A 14,393-nucleotide genomic window follows, 5' to 3' on the forward strand; every position below is an offset into this window, starting at 1 on the left:
ATGCCATTATATTTCTAACATCCTTGTAAAATGAAATAACAATTGAATAAAATTTTCTTGACATGATTCATTATAAAATACCATTAAGTTAGTCAGTGGGGGGACAAGATGGTGGGGAAATAGGAGGAGGCGCCTTTTCAACCTGTACCCCAATGTGAGCTGATTACCTACCAAAGAACTCCGATCACCCATGATATCAGCCTGAGATCAGAATTATACATGTCTGATCTCTACAGGGGCAGAAGAACCAGTGGGCAGGTAAAGTGGAGTGGGAATGGCAGACTGATATCAGAAGATAAACAAAAGGGGGAGGGAGCTACCAGAGGCGACCAGTTGGAAAGTAATGCCCCAATACGAGTGAGAGTGCCCTGTGTCTGGGGACCAGCATTAACTTGGAGACTGGTTGAAAGCACTCCAAAAGAGTAAAGGATTGCGGGGACGGGGGGGGGGGGGGGGTTGTGGGAATCGGGCCGCGAGAGACAGGGGCTTAAGTTCCCGGTCCCAGGACAGCCCCTCCCCTGGCGCTGAGGCAGAGATAGTGCAGCAGAGAAACCAGGTCTTGGTCCCTAAGCTGCCAGCTCGCTGGAGAACGCGTGGGGTCCGTTTCCTGTGAGGGGATGGGAGCCATGCCAGATGGCAGAACGCGCTAACCCTGCTGTAGAGCCTGAGATAGTCCCCTGAGAGAGGTACAAAGGCCCAGCCAGTGCCATTTGATTCGCGCCATTGTTTCAGAGCCTAAGAGGCCTGCACCAAAACTCTCCCCCCAGAGAGGTGTGCGAAGGCCCAGCCTGATGCTTTTGGATGTGCGCCCCGCTGTCAGAGCCTGAGACCCACGCGCGACCCACAGCCTACCCTGAAATTGGTGCACGCAAGCCGGGCGCTCTTAGACCCAGAAAGACCAGGCACTCCCAGCGTGGGCCAGCGAGAAAATCTCAGTGTGCGACTGCTGCTTGGAACCTCTCTGGCAATCTGGAGCTGCCCAGACAGCTGCCACTGCCTTGGCTTTGGCTACAAGCAAAAGATCCTGTGTCCTCAGGGACCGCGACATGGAACCTGCTCTGCCAGAGGCTGAGGGGGAACTTATTTAGGCTCTGCATCCAGACTGAGGCTTCTCTCTGAGAGGGAGATCAGGGTGCATTTTTTTTTTTCTCTAAAACTACAAAAACCATCAAAAGTGGTCAAAATGAGAGGGAAAAAAAAGTGAACAAACATAAAAACTGCCAGAGAACAAAAGCTTAAAAAAAAAGTTTCCACAGAGCCCACTCACTTGAGGGGGGCGGGAGGACTTAACTCAGGGAACATCATTGACTGAAAACCCATGTGGCAGTCCCCTCCCCCAGAAAACAAACCAAGAAACAAATAATAATAAAAAAAGGACTATAAGAGAACAACCACTACTTCATAGGAAAACTTATTTTGCATTCATTCTCACTATTCTGGTTCTTTTTTTTATATATAGGTAATTTTTTTAACCTATTTACCATAACAGCGAGCGGTACAGTACATCAAATTCCATAATAATCTTCTAACCTGAACTTTTTGATACATACACCTGTTTTTCTTTTGCATTTTTATTTTTGAATTCCTTTTTTTTAAATTTAGTTTAGTTTAGTCTAGTTTATTCCTTTTTATTTTTATATTCTAATATTCATATAGAGTTGAACTTCAAAGTAATCTCCTTTCCCCAATCAATACTTCCCCTATAGGTAAACCAATTTTTAATCCCACTTTATCTTAGGAAAGTTGAGTGCTTTACCAAAGATATCAAGATACATCCAGGAAGAATCAAAACAACCTTCCTCGCACACACTGAGAATTTATAACCACTCTCCCATCTTTTTCATAGCAGCAATGACCAGGGTTGCCAAACTGTGGAAAGAACCAAGATGCACTTCAACAGATGAATGGATAAGGAAGATGTGGTCCATATACACGACGGAGTATTATGCCTCCATCAGAAAGGATGAATACCCAACTTTTGTAGCAACATGGACGGGACTGAAAGAGATTATGCTGAGTGAAATAAGTCAAGCAGAGAGAGTGAATTATCATATGGTTTCACTTATTTGTGGAGCATAACAAATAGCATGGAGGACATGGGGAGTTAGAGAGGAGAAGGGAGTTGGGGGAAATTGGAAGGGGAGGTGATCATGAGGGACTATGGACTCTGAAAAACAACCTGAGGGGTTTGAAGTGCGGGTGGGGGGGGGGGGGGGGGTGGGGGGTTGGGGTACCAGGTGGTGGGTGCTATAGAATGCATGGATTGCATGGAACACTGGGTGTGGTGAAAAAATAATGAATACTGTTATGCTGAAAATAAATAAATTAATTAATTAAAAAAAGAAGTAAAAAATAAAGAAAAAAATAGTCAATGATCTGTAACTAAATTACAACTACCAATTTTCTCTCATTAATAACTAGTATCTAGTAAATATTTGTTATTTTAAAAATACTATTGAAGGAGGAGTCAAGATGGCGGAGAAGTAGCAAGCTGAGACTGCTTCAGCTAGCCGGAGATCAGCTAGATACCTTATCTAAAGATTGCAAACACCTGAAAATCCATCGGCAGATCGAAGAGAAGAAAAACAGCAATTCTGGAAACAGAAAAACAACCACTTTCTGAAAGGTAGGACCGGCGGAGAAGTGTATCCAAAGCGACGGGAAGATAGACCCCGGGGGGAGGGGCCGGCTCCCGGCAAGCGGCGGAGCAACTGTGCACAAAATCGGGACTTTTAAAAGTCTGTTCCGCTGAGGGACATCGCTCCAGAGGCTAAACCGGGGCGAAGCCCACGCGGGGTCAGCGTGGCCTCAGGTCCCGCAGGGTCACAGAAGGATCGGGGGTGTCTGAGTGTCGCAGAGCTTGCAGGTATTGGAACGGGAAAGCCGGCTACAGAGACAGAGCCGACAGTAAGCTCGCAGCTCCGTGTTACCTTGAACCGGTCGCAGGCCCGGTGAGCTCGGAGCGCGGCCGGAGGTCAGGCAGACAGGAGTAACTGGGCGCGGTTCTCTGAGTGCGCACTGAGGAGTGGGGCCCTGGGCTCTCGGCTCCTCCGGGCCGGAGACCAGGAGGCCGCCATTTGTATTCCCGTCCTCTGGAACTCTACGGAAAGTGCTCAGGGAACAAAAGCTCCTGAAAGCAAACACGAGCGGATGACTCACCCCGGCCCCGGGTAAGGGCGGTGTAATTCCGCCTGGGGCAAAGACACTAGAGAATCACTACAACAGGCCCCTCCCCCAGAAGATCAACAAGAAATCCAGCCAAGACCAAGTTCACCTACCAAGGAGTGCGGTTTCAATACCAAGGAGAGCAGCAGAATTCCAGAGGAGGAGAAAGCCAAGCACGGATCTCATGGCTTTTTTCCTGTGATTTTTTTTAGTCTTGCAGTTAATTTAATTTTTTCTTTTTCATTTTTTTTTTCTCGCCTTCGGGTAAAATTTCTTTTTTAACTGTTACCTTTTTCTTTTTTAACGATTTTATACTAGTTTATCTAATATATATATTTTTTCTTTTCTACATTTTTCTTAGGTGTATTCTTTTTTTTAAAAATTCTTTTCTTTCTTTTCTTTTTTTTCTTTTCTTTTTTTTTTCTTTCTTCCTTTTTGAACCTCTTTTTATCCCCTTTCTCCCCACTCACGATTTTGGATCTCTTCTAATTTGGTTAAAGCATATTTTCCTGGGGTTGTTGCCACCCTTTTAGTATTTTACTTGCCCCTTCATTTAGTCTTATCTGGACAAAATGACAAGACGTAAAAATTCAACACAAAAAAAAGAACAAGAGGCGGTACAGAAGGCTAGGGACCTAATCAATACAGACATCGGTAATATGTCAGATCTAGAGTTCAGAATGACAATTCTCAAGGTTCTAGCCGGGCTCGAAAAAGGCATGGAAGATATTAGATAAACCCTCTCGAGAGATATAAAAGCCCTTTCTGGAGAAATAAAAGAACTAAAATCTAACCAAGGTGAAATCAAAAAAGCTATTAATGAGGTGCAATCAAAAATGGAGGCTCTCACTGCTAGGATACATGAGGCAGAAGAAAGAATTAGTGAAATAGAAGACCAAATGACAGAGAATAAAGAAGCTGAGCAAAAGAGGGACAAACAGCTACTGGACCACGAGGGGAGAATTCGAGAGATAAGTGACACCATAAGACGAAACAACATTAGAATAATTGGGATGCCAGAAGAAGAAGAAAGTGAGAGGGGAGCAGAAGGTATACTGGAGAGAATTATTGGGGAGAATTTCCCCAATATGGCAAAGGGAACGAGCATCAAAATTCAGGAGGTTCAGAGAATGCCCCTCAAAATCAATAAGAATAGGCCCACACCCCGTCACCTCATAGTAAAATTTACAAGTCTCAATGACAAAGAGAAAATCCTGAAAGCAGTCCGGGAAAAGAAGTCTGTAACATACAATGGTAAAAATATTAGATTGGCAGCTGACTTATCCACAGAGACCTGGCAGGCCAGAAAGAGCTGGCATGATATTTTCAGAGCACTAAACGAGAAAAACATGCAGCCAAGAATACTATATCCAGCTAGGCTATCATTGAAAATAGAAGGAGAGATTAAAAGCTTCCAGGACAAACAACACCTGAAAGAATTTGCAAACACCAAACCAGCTCTACAGGAAATCTTGAAAGGGGTCCTCTAAGCAAAGAGAGAGCCTACAAGTGGTAGATCAGAAAGGAACAGAGACCATATACAGTAACAGTCACCTTACAGGCAATACAATGGCACTAAATTCATATCTCTCAATACTTACCCTGAATATGAATGGGCTAAATGCCCCTGTCAAAAGACACAGGATATCAGAATGGATAAAAAAACAAAACCCATCTATATGTTGCCTCCAAGAAAAACATTTTAAGCCCGAAGACACCTCCAGATTTAAAGTGAGGGGGTGGAAAAGAAATTACCATGCTAATGGACATCAGAAGAAAGCAGGAGTGGCAATCCTTATATCAGATCAATTAGATTTTAAGCCAAAGACTATAATAAGAGATGAGGAAGGACACTATATCATACTCAAAGGGTCTGTCCAACAAGAAGATTTAACAATTTTAAATATCTATGCCCCCAATGTGGGAGCAGCCAACTATATAAACCAATTAATAACAAAATCAAAGAAACACATCAACAATAATACAATAATAGTAGGGGACTTTAACACTCCCCTCACTGAAATGGACAGGTCATCCAAGCAAAAGATCAGCAAGGAAATAAAGGCCTTAAACGACACACTGGACCAGATGGACATCACAGATATATTCAGAATATTTCATCCCACAGCAACAGAATACACATTCTTCTCTAGCGCACATGGAACATTCTCCAGAATAGATCACATCCTCGGTCCTAAATCAGGACTCAACCGGTATCAAAAGATTGGGATCATTCCCTGCATATTTTCAGACCACAATGCTCTAAAGCTAGAACTCAACCACAAAAGGAAGTTTGGAAAGAACCCAAATACATGGAGACTAAACAGTATCCTTCTAAAGAATGAATGGGTCAACTGGGAAATTAAAGAAGAATTGAAAAATATCATGGAAACAAATGATAATGAAAATACAACGGTTCAAAATCTGTGGGACACAACAAAGGCAGTCCTGAGAGGAAAATATATAGCGGTACAAGCCTTTCTCAAGAAACAAGAAAGGTCTCAGGTACACAACCTAACCCTACACCTAAAGGAGCTGGAGAAAGAACAAGAAAGAAACCCTAAGCCCAGCAGGAGAAGAGAAATCTTAAAGATCAGAGCAGAAATCAATGAAATAGAAACCAAAAAAACAATAGAACAAATCAACGAAACTAGGAGCTGGTTCTTTGAAAGAATTAATAAAATTGATAAAACCCTGGCCCGACTTATCAAAAAGAAAAGAGAAAGGACCCAAATAAATAAAATCATGAATGAAAGAGGAGAGATCACAACTAACACCAAAGAAATACAAATTATTATAAGAACATACTATGAGCAACTCTACGGCAATAAATTTGACAATCTGGAAGAAATGGATGCATTCCTAGAAACATATAAACTACCACAACTGAACCAGGAAGAAATAGAAAGCCTGAACAGACCCATAACCAGTAAGGAGATTGAAACAGTCATTAAAAATCTCCAAACAAACAAAAGCCCAGGGCCAGACGGCTTCCCGGGGGAATTCTACCAAACATTTAAAGAAGAACTAATTGCTATTCTCCTGAAACTGTTCCAAAAAATAGAAATGGAAGGAAAACTTCCAAACTCATTTTATGAGGCCAGCATCACCTTGATCCCAAAACCAGACGAGGATCCCACCAAAAAAGAGAGCTATAGACCGATATCCTTGATGAACACAGATGCGAAAATACTCAACAAAATACTAGCCAATAGGATTCAACAGTACATTAAAAAGATTATTCACCACGACCAAGTGGGATTTATTCCAGGGCTGCAAGGTTGGTTCAACATCCGCAAATCAGTCAATGTGATACAACACATCAATAAAAGAAAGAACAAGAACCATATGATACTCTCAATAGATGCTGAAAAAGCATTTGACAAAGTACAAACATCCCTTCCTGATCAAAACTCTTCAAAGTGTAGGGATAGAGGGCACATACCTCAATATCATCAAAGCCATCTATGAAAAACCCACCGCAAATATCATTCTCAATGGAGAAAAACTGAAAGCTTTTCCGCTAAGGTCAGGAACACGGCAGGGATGTCCATTATCACCACTGCTATTCAACATCGTACTAGAGGTCCTAGCCTCAGCAATCAGACAACAAAAGGAAATTAAAGGCATCCAAATCGGCAAAGAAGAAGTCAAATTATCACTCTTCACAGATGATATGATACTATATGTGGAAAACCCAAAAGACTCCACTCCAAAACTGCTAGAACTTACACAGGAATTCAGTAAAGTGTCAGGATATAAAATCAATGTGCAGAAATCAGTTGCATTTCTCTACACCAACAGCAAGACAGAAGAAGGAGATATTAAGGAGTCAATCCCATTTACAATTGCATCCAAAACCATAAGATACCTAGGAATAAACCTAAACAAAGAGACACAGAATCTATACTCAGAAAACTATAAAGTACTCATGAAAGAAATTGAGGAAGACACAAAGAAATGGAAAAATGTTCCATGCTCCTGGATTGGAAGAATAAATATTGTGAAAATGTCTATGCTACCTAAAGCAATCTACACATTTAATGCAATTCTTATCAAAGTACCATCCATCTTTTTTAAAGAAATGGAACAAATAATTCTAAAATTTATATGGAACCAGAAAAGACCTCGAATAGCCAAAGGGATATTGAAAAAGAAAGCCAACGTTGGTGGCATCACAATTCCGGACTTCAAGCTCTATTACAAAGCTGTCATCATCAAGACAGCATGGTACTGGCACAAAAACAGACACATAGATCAATGGAACAGAATAGAGAGCCCAGAAATAGACCCTCAAATCTATGGTCAACTAATCTTCGACAAAGCAGGAAAGAATGTCCAATGGAAAAAAGACAGCCTTTTCAATAAATGGTGCTGGGAAAATTGGACAGCCACATGCAGAAAAATGAAATTGGACCATTTCCTTACACCACACACAAACATAGACTCAAAATGGATGAAGGACCTCAATGTACGAAAGGAATCCATCAAAATCCTTGAGGAGAACACGGGCAGCAACCTCTTCGACCTCTGCCGCAGCAACATCTTCCTAGGAACAACGCAAAAGGCAAGGGAAGCAAGGGAAAAAATGAACTACTGGGATTTCATCAAGATCAAAAGCTTTTGCACAGCAAAGGAAACAGTTAACAAAATCAAAAGACAACTGACAGAATTGGAGAAGATATTTGCAAACGACATATCAGATAAAGGACTAGTGTCCAGAATCTATAAAGAACTTAGCAAACTCAACACCCAAAGAACAAATAATCCAATCAAGAAATGGGCAGAGGACATGAACAGACATTTCTGCAAAGAAGACATCCAGATGGCGAACAGACACATGAAAAAGTGCTCCATATCACTCGGCATCAGGGAAATACATATCAAAACCACAATGAGATATCACCTCACACCAGTCAGAATGGCTAAAATCAACAAGTCAGGAAATGACAGATGCTGGCGAGGATGTGGAGAAAGGGGAACCCTCCTACACTGTTGGTGGGAATGCAAGCTGGTGCAGCCACTCTGGAAAACAGCATGGAGGTTCCTCAAAATGTTGAAAATAGAACTGCCCTATGACCCAGCAATTGCACTATTGGGTATTTACCCTAAAGATACAAATGTAGTGATCCAAAGGGGCACATGCACCCGAATGTTTATAGCAGCAATGTCCACAATAGCCAAACTATGGAAAGAACCTAGATGTCCATCAACAGATGAATGGATCAAGAAGATGTGGTATATATACACAATGGAATACTATGCAGCCATCAAAAGAAATGAAATCTTGCCATTTGCGACAACGTGGATGGAACTAGAGCATATCATGCTTAGCGAAATAAGTCAAGCAGAGAAAGACAACTATCATATGATCTCCCTGATATGAGGAAGTGGTGATGCAACATGGAGGCTTAAGTGGGTAGAAGAAGAATAAATGAAACAAGATGGGATTGGGAGGGAGACAAACCATAAGTGACTCTTAATCTCACAAAACAAACTGAGGGTTGCTGGGGGGAGGGGGTTTGGGAGAAGGGGGTGGGATTATGGACATTGGGGAGGGTATGTGATTTGGTGAGTGCTGTGAAGTGTGTAAACCTGGTGATTCACAGACCTGTACCCCTGGGGATAAAAATATATGTTTATCAAAAATAAAAAAATTAAAAAAAGAAAAAAAAAAAAAGACACACAACTTCAGCATCTACTGATGGATGAATGGATAAGGAAAATGTATCTATACACAATGGAATATTATTTAGCTATAAAAGGGAATAAAATCTTGTCATTTTCAACAGCACGGATGGACCTTGAGGGTATTGTGTTAAGTGAAATAAATTAAATAGAAAAAGGCAATAAATAAATAAATAAATAAATAAATAAATAAAAAATAAAAATACTATTGAAATGTAAGTCCTAAAAATACTAAAATAATTCTTGTGTACAATTTTCAAAACAGTTCTTGCCTAAATTTTTTAAAAATAGTTTCCAAAAACAATTTTTGCCTAAAAATTTTCAAAAAAAAAATTTCAAAAACAATTCTTGCTTAAAATTCTCAAGAATCATTTTTTGAGTGAATTGTATAGGTATCAATGGCTTTTCTAAGTTACATAATCTACACATTTATTCCAATCAAATTATTCAACACTTGTAATATTATACTGACCAAGCTATAGTGGGCTTTTGAAATGATTAATCCCAGTGTGATTTTCAGAAAAAATACGGGCATTCTGTGTCAGGACAAAAATACAATTGAACTGTTATTGTCCTCAACTGTCATCACAGAGAATACAAAATAAGGAACAGTAACAATGACACTATTTTGCTAGCAGAATTTTCGCTTATAAACTTACTTGATATGCGAGAGCCTCTGTAGAATCAATGAAAACTTAAATATTTAAGGAATAATATGTTTAATCATTTGAGGGATCCTAAGTTGTTTTTATAGTTCATTGATATAAATGAAGAAATGTAGAAAATGTTTCATTGAGGAAGGTAAAATTAATAATTTAGTATCATAAAATTATAATTTCTCATTTTTAAAATTTTCATTTATATTTTTTTAATTTCCTTTCAGTGTTCCAGAATTTCTTGTTTATGTACCACACCCAGTGCTCCATGCAATTCATGCCCTCCAGAATACCCATCACCAGGCTCACCCAACTTTCTGACACCTCCCCCAACAAAACAGTCAGTTCCTCAGAGTCCACAGTCTCATGGTGCATATCCACCTTCAATTAGCCCTAACACCCTTCTATCCATCCTCCCATGTCCTCTGTTATTTCTTATGCTCCACAAATAAGCAAAACCAAATGATAATTGACTATCTCTACTTGACTTATTTCACTCAGCATAATCTCTTCCAATCCCATCCATGCTGATACAAAGGTTGGGTATTCATCCTTTCTGATGGAGGCACAATATTCCATAGTGTATATGGACCACATCTTCTTTATCCATTCGTCCGCTGAAGAGCATCTTGGTCTTTCCACAGTTTAGCGACCGTGGCCATTGCTGCTATTAACATTGGGGTACAGATGGCCCTTCTTTACACTACATCTGTATCTTTTTGGTAAATACCAGTAATGCAATTGCAGGGTCATAGGGAAGCTCTGTTTTTAATTTCTTAAGGAATCTCCACACTGTTTTCCAAAGTCGCTGTACCAACTTCCATTCCCACCAACAGTGTAAGAGGTTTCCCCTTTCTCTACATCCTCTCCAACTCATGTTGTTTACTGTCTTGTTAATTTTGTCCATTCTGCATAAAAACAGACTAATAGACCTATGGAAGAGAATAGAGAGCCCAGATATGGACCCTTAACTCTATGGTCAAATAATCTTTGACAAAACAGGAAAAAATATGCAGTGGACAAAAGACAGTCTCTTCAATAAATGATGCTGTTAAAACTACAGTTATACGTAGGTGAATGAAACTCGACCATTCTCTTACACCATACACAAAGATAAACACGAAATGGATAAAAGGCCTCAATGTGAGGCAGGAATCCATCAGAATCCTAGAGGAGAACAACATCAGCAGTAACCTCTTTGACATCTGCCACAGCAACTTCTTTCAAGACATGTCTCCAAAGACACAGGAAAAAAAAAAGAGAGAGAGATAGGAAATGCACTTTGGGGACATCATCAAGATCAAATCTTCTGCACAAAAAAGGAAAAAGTCAATGAAACAAAGAGGCAATCCACAGAATGGGAGAAGATATTCGCAAATGACAGTACAGACAAAAGGCTTATATACAATATCTATAAAGAACTCAAACTCAACAAACAGAAAACAGATAATCATGTGAAGAAATGGGCAGACGACATAAACAGATACTTCTTTAATAAAGACATACAAATGGCTGACACATGAAAAAATCTTCATCATCATTAGCCATCAGCTACATTCATATCAAAACCACATTGATGATGACAGCTTTGTAATAGAGCTTGAAGTCCGGAATTGTGATGCCACCAACGTTGGCTTTCCTTTTCAATATCCCTTTGGCTATTCGAGGTCTTTTCTGGTTCCATATAAATTTTAGAATTATTTGTTCCATTTCTTTGAAAAAGATGGATGGTACTTTGATAAGAATTGCATTAAATGTGTAGATTGCTTTAGGTAGCATAAACATTTTCACAATATTTATTCTTCCAATCCAGGAGCATGGAACATTTTTCCATTTCTTTGTGTCTTCCTCAATTTCTTTCATGAGTACTTCATAGTTTTCTGAGTATAGATTCTGTGCCTCTTTGGTTAGGTTTACTCCTAGGTATCTTATGGTTTTGGGTGCAATTGTAAATGGGATTGACTCCTTAATTGCTCTTTCTTCTGTCTTGCTGTTGGTGTAGAGAAATCTTGCCATTTGCGACAACATAGATGGAACTAGAGCATATGCTTAGCGAAATAAGTCAAGCAGAGAAAGACAACTATCATATGATCTCCCTGATATGAGGAAGTGGTGATGCAACATGGGGTCTTAAGTGGGTAGGAGAAGAATAAATGAAACAAGATGGGATTGGGAGGGAGACAAACCATAAGTGACTCTTAATCTCACAAAACAAACTGAGGGCTGCTGGGGGGAGGGGGTTTGGGAGAAGGGGGTGGGATTATGGACATTGGGGAGGGTATGTGCTTTGGTGAGTGCTGTGAAGTGTGTAAACCTGGTGATTCACAGACCTGTATGCCTGGGGATAAAAATATATGTTTATAAAAATAAAAAACTAAATAAAAAAAAAAATTCCTGGGGGGAAAAAAAAAACCAAAAACAAAAACACATTGAGATACCACCATACACTAGTTAGAATAGCCAAAATTAACAATTAACAAAATTAACAACATAATGTGTGCTGGAGAGGATGTGGGGAAAGGGGAACCTTCTTACACTATTAGTGGGAATGCAAGATGGTGCAGCGACTTTGGAAAACGGTGTGGAGATTCCTTAATAAATTAAAGCTAGAGCTTCCTTATGACCCTACAATTGCACTACTGGGTATTTACCCCAAAGATATAGATGTTGTGAAAAGAAGGGCCATCTGTACCCCGATGTTCATAACAACAACGGCCATGGTCGCCAAACTGTGGAAAGAACCAAGATGCTTTTCAACGGATGAATGGAGAAGGAAGATGTGGTCCATATACACTATGGAGATTTATGCCTCCATCATGAAGGATGAATACCCAACTTTTATATCAACATGGACGGGAATGGAAGAGATTCTGCTGAGTTAAATAAGTCAGTTATCATGCGGTTTCACTTATTTGTGGAGCATAAGAAATAACAAGGAGGACATGGGGAGATGGAGAGGAGAGAGGAGTTGGGGGAAATTGGAAGGGGAGATGAACCATGAGAGACAATGGACTCCAAAAAAAGAAAAAAAAAATCTGAGGTTTTGGAAGGGGCTGGGGTGGGAGGTTGAGTGAGCCTTCTGGTTGGTATAATGGAGGGCATGTATTGCATGGATCACTGGGTGTGGTACATAAACAATGATTTCTGTTACACTGAAAAGAAATTTAAAAAATAAGAAAAAATTTTTGGCAATCTAACTGCTGTAATGTGGTATCTCAATATGGTTTTGATTTGAATCTCCCTGATGCTTCGTGATGATGAACTTTTTCTCATGTGTCTGTTTCCATTTGTATGCCTTCCTTGGAGAAGTGTATGTTCATGTGTTCTTCCCATTTTTTTGATATGATTACCTGTTTTGTGTGTCTTGAGTTTGAGTAGTTCCTTATAGATCTTGGATATAAGCCCTTTGTCTGTACTGTCATTTGCTAATATCTTCTCCCTTTCCGTGGGTTGCCTCTTTGTTTTGCTGACTGTTTCCTTTGTGTGAAGAAGGTTTTGATCTTGGTGAAGTCCCAAAAGTTTATTTTCTCTTTTGGTTCTTTTGCCTTGGAGACACACCTTGAAAGAAGTTGCTATGGCCAATTTGAAGAGGTTACTGCTGATGTTCTCCTCTGGGATTATGATGGATTCCTGCCTCATATTGAGCTCTTTTATCCATTTCACATTTGTGTGTGTGTGTGTGTGTGTGTGTGTGTGTGTGTGTGTGTGTGTGTATGTATGGTGTAAGAGAATGGTTGAGTTTCATTCTTCTACACATAGCCATCCAATTTTCCCAGCACCATTTATTGAAGAGACTGTCTTTTTTCCACTGTATATTTTCTCTTGCTTTGTTGAAGATTATTTGGCCATTGAGTTGAGGGTCCATTTCTGGGCTCTCTACTCTGTCACTGGTCCATGTGTCTGTTTTTTTCCCAGTACCATGCTGTCCGCTGATCACACCTTTGTAGTAAAGCCTAGAATCAGAAAACATGATGCCCATATTTTTGTTTTTTGTTTTTAACATTTCCTTAGCAATTTGCAGTCTCTTCCTATTTCATACTAATTCTAGGATTGTTTGCTCCAGCTCTTTGAAACATACCAGTGGAATTTACATTGGAATGGCATTGAAAGTATAGATTGTTTTAGGCATTATAGACATTTTAAAAAGGTTTATTCTTCTGATCCATGTGCATGGAATAGTTTTCCATCTATTTGTGTCTTCTTCCATTTCTTTCATGAGTGTTCTGTAGTTCCCTGAAAACATATCTTTTACTTCTGTGGTTAGGTTTATTCCCAGGTATTTTACAGTCCTTGGTGCTATAGTAAATGGAACTGATTCTCTAATTTCCCTTTTCATTGTTACTGTGTAAGAAAAGAACTAATTTCTGTACATTGATTTTTATCCTGTCACATTACTGAATTGCTGTATGAGTTCTAGTAGTGTGGGGGTGGAGTCTTTTGGGTTTTCCATAAAAAGTATCATCTCATTTGCAAAGAGAGGTAGTCTAATTCTTCATTGCCAATTTGAATACCTTTTGTTTCTCTTTGTTGTCTGATTGCTGTTGCCAGGACATTTAACACTATGTTGAACAAGAGTGGTGAGAGTGGCCATCCTTGTCTTCTTCCTGATCTCAAAGGGATGGCTGTCAGCTTTTTCTTATTGAGGATAATATTCACTGGGGGTTTCATAGATAGATTTTATCAAGTTGAGGAATGTTCCCTACAGCTCTGTACTTTGAATTATTTTAATCAGGAAATAATGCTGAATCTTGTCAAAAGATTTTTCTGCATCAGTTGAGAGGACCATTTGGTTCTTCCTTATCCTCTTATCAACTTGTTCTATTACATGATTGATTTGCGAATGTTGAGCCACCCTTGCAATCCAGGGATACATCCCACTTGGTC

This window comes from Mustela putorius, unplaced genomic scaffold (assembly GCF_011764305.1).
Source record: "Mustela putorius furo isolate JIRA1106 unplaced genomic scaffold, ASM1176430v1.1 tig00003923_pilon_pilon_pilon, whole genome shotgun sequence".
NCBI classification, from domain to species: Eukaryota; Metazoa; Chordata; class Mammalia; order Carnivora; family Mustelidae; genus Mustela; species Mustela putorius.